The sequence below is a fragment of the Acinonyx jubatus genome, chromosome B1 (genome assembly GCF_027475565.1).
Source record: "Acinonyx jubatus isolate Ajub_Pintada_27869175 chromosome B1, VMU_Ajub_asm_v1.0, whole genome shotgun sequence".
NCBI classification, from domain to species: Eukaryota; Metazoa; Chordata; class Mammalia; order Carnivora; family Felidae; genus Acinonyx; species Acinonyx jubatus.
In genome coordinates this window covers 69,312,285-69,318,284 of record NC_069382.1, presented here as the reverse complement: position 1 = coordinate 69,318,284, position 6,000 = coordinate 69,312,285, and positions in this window count along the sequence as shown.

Below are 6,000 nucleotides of genomic sequence, written 5' to 3'. Positions count from 1 at the left end.
AGCAGGTAATGATTGAAATAAAAGCAGGTGCTTAGCAAGTATTCCCATGCTTTTAGTGTTTTCAGTAACATTTTTTTTCACAACTTTAGTGGGACTGTATGGAAACATTTTGTGTCGATGGCACATTTTCCAAAGTGTATTTTTGTTGTTATTGTTCCATTTCAATGTCTTTGGTCCATAGTTCCAAATGAAGGTATACTTCATTTTTTACTACAGTTATGCTTTACTAAAAAGTTTTACTAAAAGTTTCGTTTTACTAAAACATAGGTTGTACTATACGACCTCATTTAAATGAAATAATATGTATCTGTTAGTCAACCGTTGTCACATAATGTTGCATGCCAAACACCCACAAAATCACTGGCTTACAACAAGAATCGTTTGTGAGTCACCCAGGCACTTGTGCCTGGACTGACACATGGACTCAGCGGGACTTGACTCCATGGCACTGACTGGGTTTAAGTCTGCACCAGGTATCTTTTTGGACTAGTGAGCTCTCTGGAGCATATTCTTCTTGAGGATGGCAGGAGTCAAAGAGAGCAAACCCAGACGTGCAAGCATGTATGAAGCCTCAGCTTGTGTCACAGGCACTTTTATTCTGTGGCTTAGAGCAAGACATATGGCGAAGACTAAATTCAAATGGGAAAGGATACTCCAACCACCGTTAAGCCAAGGCAAAGGCATAAATGTTGAATACTACAAGAGATGGAATTGAGACCAATAATTCCATGTATTACACCACCTATTCATTTACATCTACATACCTATATGCATACAGAGAGCAGATAGAAATGATTTGTAGAAGGGTGATAGAAGTGTAGATGACCTGTTTTTTGTTTTGTTTTGCTTTGCTTTTTTACTTATTCCTTGTTCGTTCTTTTTCCTGGGGGTGGGTATGTCTTAAGTATTGCAGTGCATACATTTATCCACGATTTTTAAAAAAAACAGCTTTATTATATGTAATTCCAATGCCAAAATGTCCACCGTTTGAAGCGTGTAATTCAATGGTTTTCAGACATTCACACAACTATCACCACTATCTAATTTCAGAATATTTTTATCACTACAAATAGAAATCCTGTGCTCATTTGCAGTCACTGCCCATTTTTCCTTTTCCTCCAGCCCCTGACAAATATGCATATACTATCCTTCTCTAAGTACTGTCTATCCTGAACATTTCATGTAAATGGAATTGTAAATTATGTGGCCTTTTGTGAATGGCTTCTTTTACTTAACATAATGTTATCAGGGTTCATCCATGTTCCACAGTTATCAGCGCTTCATTCCCTTCTATTGCCTAATAATAATATTCAATTGTATGCATATACCACGTTTGTCCATTTATTCGTTGGTGGTTTCTATGTTTTGACTATTATGAAAAACATTGTTATGTATTTTTGTGTATAGGATTTTCAATTCTTTTGAGTATATGCCTATGGGTAGAATTACCGATTCATACGTTAATCCTATGTCTAACCCTTTAAAGAACTGCATAAGTGTTTTCTTGCATGGCCACATTTTGCTGTCTCCCCCCACCCCCCCCCCCCGCAATATTTTATTATTTTATTTTATTTTATTTTATTTTATTTTATTTTTAATTGTTTTAATGTTTATTTATTTTTGAGAGAGAGACAGAGTGCAAGTGGGGGAGGGGCAGAGAGAGAAGAGATACAGAATCTGAAGCAGGCTCCAGGCTCTGAGCTGTGAGCACAGAGCTCAACAGTGGCCTCGAACCCACAAACCACGAGCTCATGACCGGAGCCAGAGTCCGATGCTTAATCAACTGAGCCACCCAGGCACCCCCCTCCCACCCCCGTCGCAAGAATTTATAAAGGTGTCCATTTCTGCACATGCTCATCAACACTAATTATTGTCCATCTTTTTGATCATAAGCCATCCTGGTAGCTGTAAAGTGGTTTCTCATTGTGGTTTTGATTTGCATTTCTCTAATGACTAATGATGTTGGTCATGTTTTTGTGTCCTTATAGGCCGTTTGTATGCTTTTTTTGTTTTTTTTTAGAAATGTGTATTCAAGTCCTTTGGTCATTTTTCTTTTTTTTAAATTTTGTTTAATGTTTATTTATTGTTGAGAGAGAGAGAGAGAGAGAGAGAGAGAGAGAACAGGGGAGGGGCAGAGGGAGACAGAATCTGAAGCAGACTCCAGGCTCAGAGCTGTCAGCCCAGAGACCGACACAGGACTCAAACTCACAAACCATGAGATCATGACCTCAGCCAAAGTCAGATGCTTAACTGACTGACTCACCCAGGCGCCCCTATCCTTTGCTCATTTTTTCAAGAGTTAGGTATCTTTTTATTGTTGAGCTTTAAGATTTCTTTACACATTCTAGATATAAAACCCTAATCAGACAGATATATGAATTCCAAATATTCTCTCATTATTTAAGTTATTTTTTATTTTTATTGTGTCTTTTGAGGTGCAAAAGTTTTAATTTTGATGATGCTCACTTTTTCTTTTGTTGCTTGTGCTTTTAGTGTCATCTCTGAGAAACGACTGCTTAATCTAAGGTCCTCAAAGTTTTTTCCTGCAGAATCTAGGTTCCATAGTTATGTCTCTTACATTTAGACCTTTGATTCATTTTGAGTTAACTTTTTGTATACGGTGTGAGGTAAAGGTCCAAATTCATTATTTTGCGTGTGGATATCCAGTTGTCCTAGCACATATATTGAAAAGGATACTCACTCACCATCGAATTATCTTGACATCCTTGTCAAAATCAATTGGCCATAAATGTGAAGATCTATTTCTGGACTCTCAATTCCATTCCATTGTTCTGTAGGTCTAAACTTATTAAATTTACCACAGTATTGTGATAGCTTTGCAGTAAATTTTGAAATCAGGAAGTATGGGTCCTCCAACTATGTGGTTATTTTTCAAGATTTGTTCACTATTTTGGGTGCCTTGCATTTCTAAGTTCATTTTAGGATCAGATTTCCAATTTCTGTAAAAAAAAAAAAAACCTGGTTGGGATCCCATATGTAATTAAAAAGTGATAGTTATTAATCTTAAAATAAACTTCCACCAGAATACTAAATCTCTTCCTTAAACTTTACATAGATTTATACTGAGTAAGAATGGCTTGGCAGTTACGAAAGAAATTGGATTTGGTGTAGGTGTCTGGGCAAATGCTTTCTGAGGTAGAGTACTAAAGTATGTAATTAACATTTTGACAGACAAAAGAGGAAGTTATTAAATAGGTTAGTGTAGGAACAGTGCTTTAAAAAGAGAACCCAGCATGTGCGAGCATATGTAGGAATATTGGTGCTTACGGGAACTGAGTATTCACTACAATTGTACATTGGGATTGACGATGCAAAATGAGTCAAAAGAGGTAAATGATGTAAAGATTATGAATCATCAATTGCTGATGTCCATGTTTCACATCTAAAGACTTTTAAATTCTGACTCACAAAAGTTAATCATACTATAGAATGTCTCCAAAACATGAATACATAAATGAATTATTAAATGCCCCTAAGTTGAATAGAGGTGATATCTGAAATACGGTTAGTAGAAAAACCACTAACTGGAAAACAAAACATGTAGTTTCAAAGCACTGCTAAAGAAGAAAATCATTATATCACTTAAACTAACAAGGAACATTTTCATCTGCAAGCTGTAATCGTGGTGGCAGGTGCCCCAATATAACCAGTAGACTGGATTGCTTACAACTAAAAAATACCCAGCACACATCTATTAACTCTTTCACTTTACAGATTAAGGTGCTGACGTTCAGAGATATTTAGGGTCTCCAGGGGGCCTGAGGTCAGTCATTGCCACATTAAAAAAAATCATTTATTCATTTGTTTGTTAGACTAGTAGTCTGAGACATCAAAACGAGGGCAAGTAATTATAAATTGACAATATCTGTAACTGCAATATTCCGGGGAGCATGGGAGAAATGGCTTAATTCAAGTGGGAGTTAAGGAAGAAGAGTTTTGCTGAAGAGTGGCATTTGAGCTGAGACTTGGGAGGAAGCCACTGAGGTAAGTAAGCAAAGGAACAATGCTTCCAAGAACAGCGTGTGCCAGCACAGGGATGTGCACAAGTATCGCTATTCTCACGAAACTGTTAGGTATCCGTTGCCGAGAGCTGTACGTTAGGCTTGATGGTGAAAAATGAACAATGAGACAATAATAAATTCTGAGTGTCATGCAAAAAATTACAATTTAATCCTTCGGAGTTCAATTGTAAATTTTCCACCCCAGGGACATAATCCGATTTGTTGGAAGGACTCCCCCGGTTAGTCGTGCGAAGGGTGGATCAGAGGGGAGTGAGACCAGGGACCAGAAAAGTGGGGAAAGGAGAGTGGGCAGCATAATGAGGGCGAGCCATGTGGCTCTAAGTCAAAGCTGCAGCTGCAGACACGGAAAGGTAGACACCAACACAAGAGAGACTTTTGAAAAGGTAAAAAGCCAACGGGACTTGTTGACTGACTACATATGAAGCATGAAGGAAAAACAAGATGTCAGGCAAGTGGTCGATTATATTTTCAATTTTCTACTCCTTCTTATGCATGTAAAGGATTGTGATTATTTATAACTTTTAAATGTATTTATAATATATAGTTAAAATACATTAAAAACTCAGCATCTTTTTTTGGAGGTAAGCGCGTTGCATTATATTAAATATATGATGTTGAGGGAGACTTGTATTTTCTGCCTTTCCTTGAGTCCAGTCACAAGCTTAAGTGAATGCACCTCAAGAGAGGGATGCGCTGAGAATAACGAAATGAAGCCAGGGTGTTTTCACAGTATAAATTCTCATTACTTTCTCATTTGTTCCTTCCCACAGTGCATACACTTATTGCTAGATAAGAAAGGGAATGAAATACAGAAATGAAAAATGTAGACATGAAAGCCCGCCTTGTGCCAATTAGGGATTGCTCTTTTATTTTAATAAAATCACAAGGTAGCAAAACAGTTCCTCTCAAGGGGCAAAGCACTAATCCAATATATCACATGTAAAACACTTGTGGTCAATACAGACAAGATTTTTCTGGAAATCCGAAAAATTATGGTCACCGGTGCCATTGATGGGTTATTTTTGTTTGTTTGCTTGTTTTTGGTCCAATGCACAAAAAGGTCTATGAGTGAGTAAGCATAAAGCAGTTGGCTTTTCCCACTCACTGGCGACAGCATGTGGGACTACCTTCATAGAGTAATTTCTTCTGGCTTTCACCATTTTGTAAGTAAACAAAAAAGAAACATTCAAAAGTAAGAGGGAAAGAAGGCGCTCCATTCAATGGTGAGAAGCGCTGGATCACAGACAGTTACACAGGCCATTTACTGTCAGATTTAGTTGAGTCTCTGCTATGCTAATGCCGGTTTGCAAATTGCCAAGAGGGAGACACAGGGCACTGCATATTCCTTGAAGCACAGTGAACTACGTCTAGCAGGCCTCCGCAGGGCTGGGACCAAACCACGAGGAGGTAAATCAATAAGGCAGCATTTGTATGGTCCTGTATTTGTTCTCCAAGTGGTCGGGCGCAGGGTAGGACTGCAGGATGGAAAAGTACCAAGAAAGGGTACCGCCCAGGCCTACAGGAGCAGTCTGAAGACAGCATGGCCCTGGGCCCTACCTAGCCTTCTGGGGCGGGTGGAAAGGCAGAGATAAGACACAAGCCCTGAACAGAAATCTGCACCTGAAGGTGAGGACCCACACCTGGAAGTGTGCTATACAAGGTATGTTTAGTCTGTATGCCAAATCAATTTATGCTCCCCCCCCACCCCCACCCCGCCCACCCTGCCGGCCAACTTAATAGCTGCCATTGAAAATGAAGACAATGGAAAGTTACAAGATTTTTTTCTTTTTCAGTTTCACACTGCCGTATGATCGATCACTAACCATTTCACAAATCACATACAACTTTCAAGTCAGGTGCAATTTAATATACCAGAAATCAGTATCAAGACCAGGGAGAAAAAGGAATGAGCTCCAAAATATTGGCGACAAGAGACAGGGAATCCTCAACACTTTTC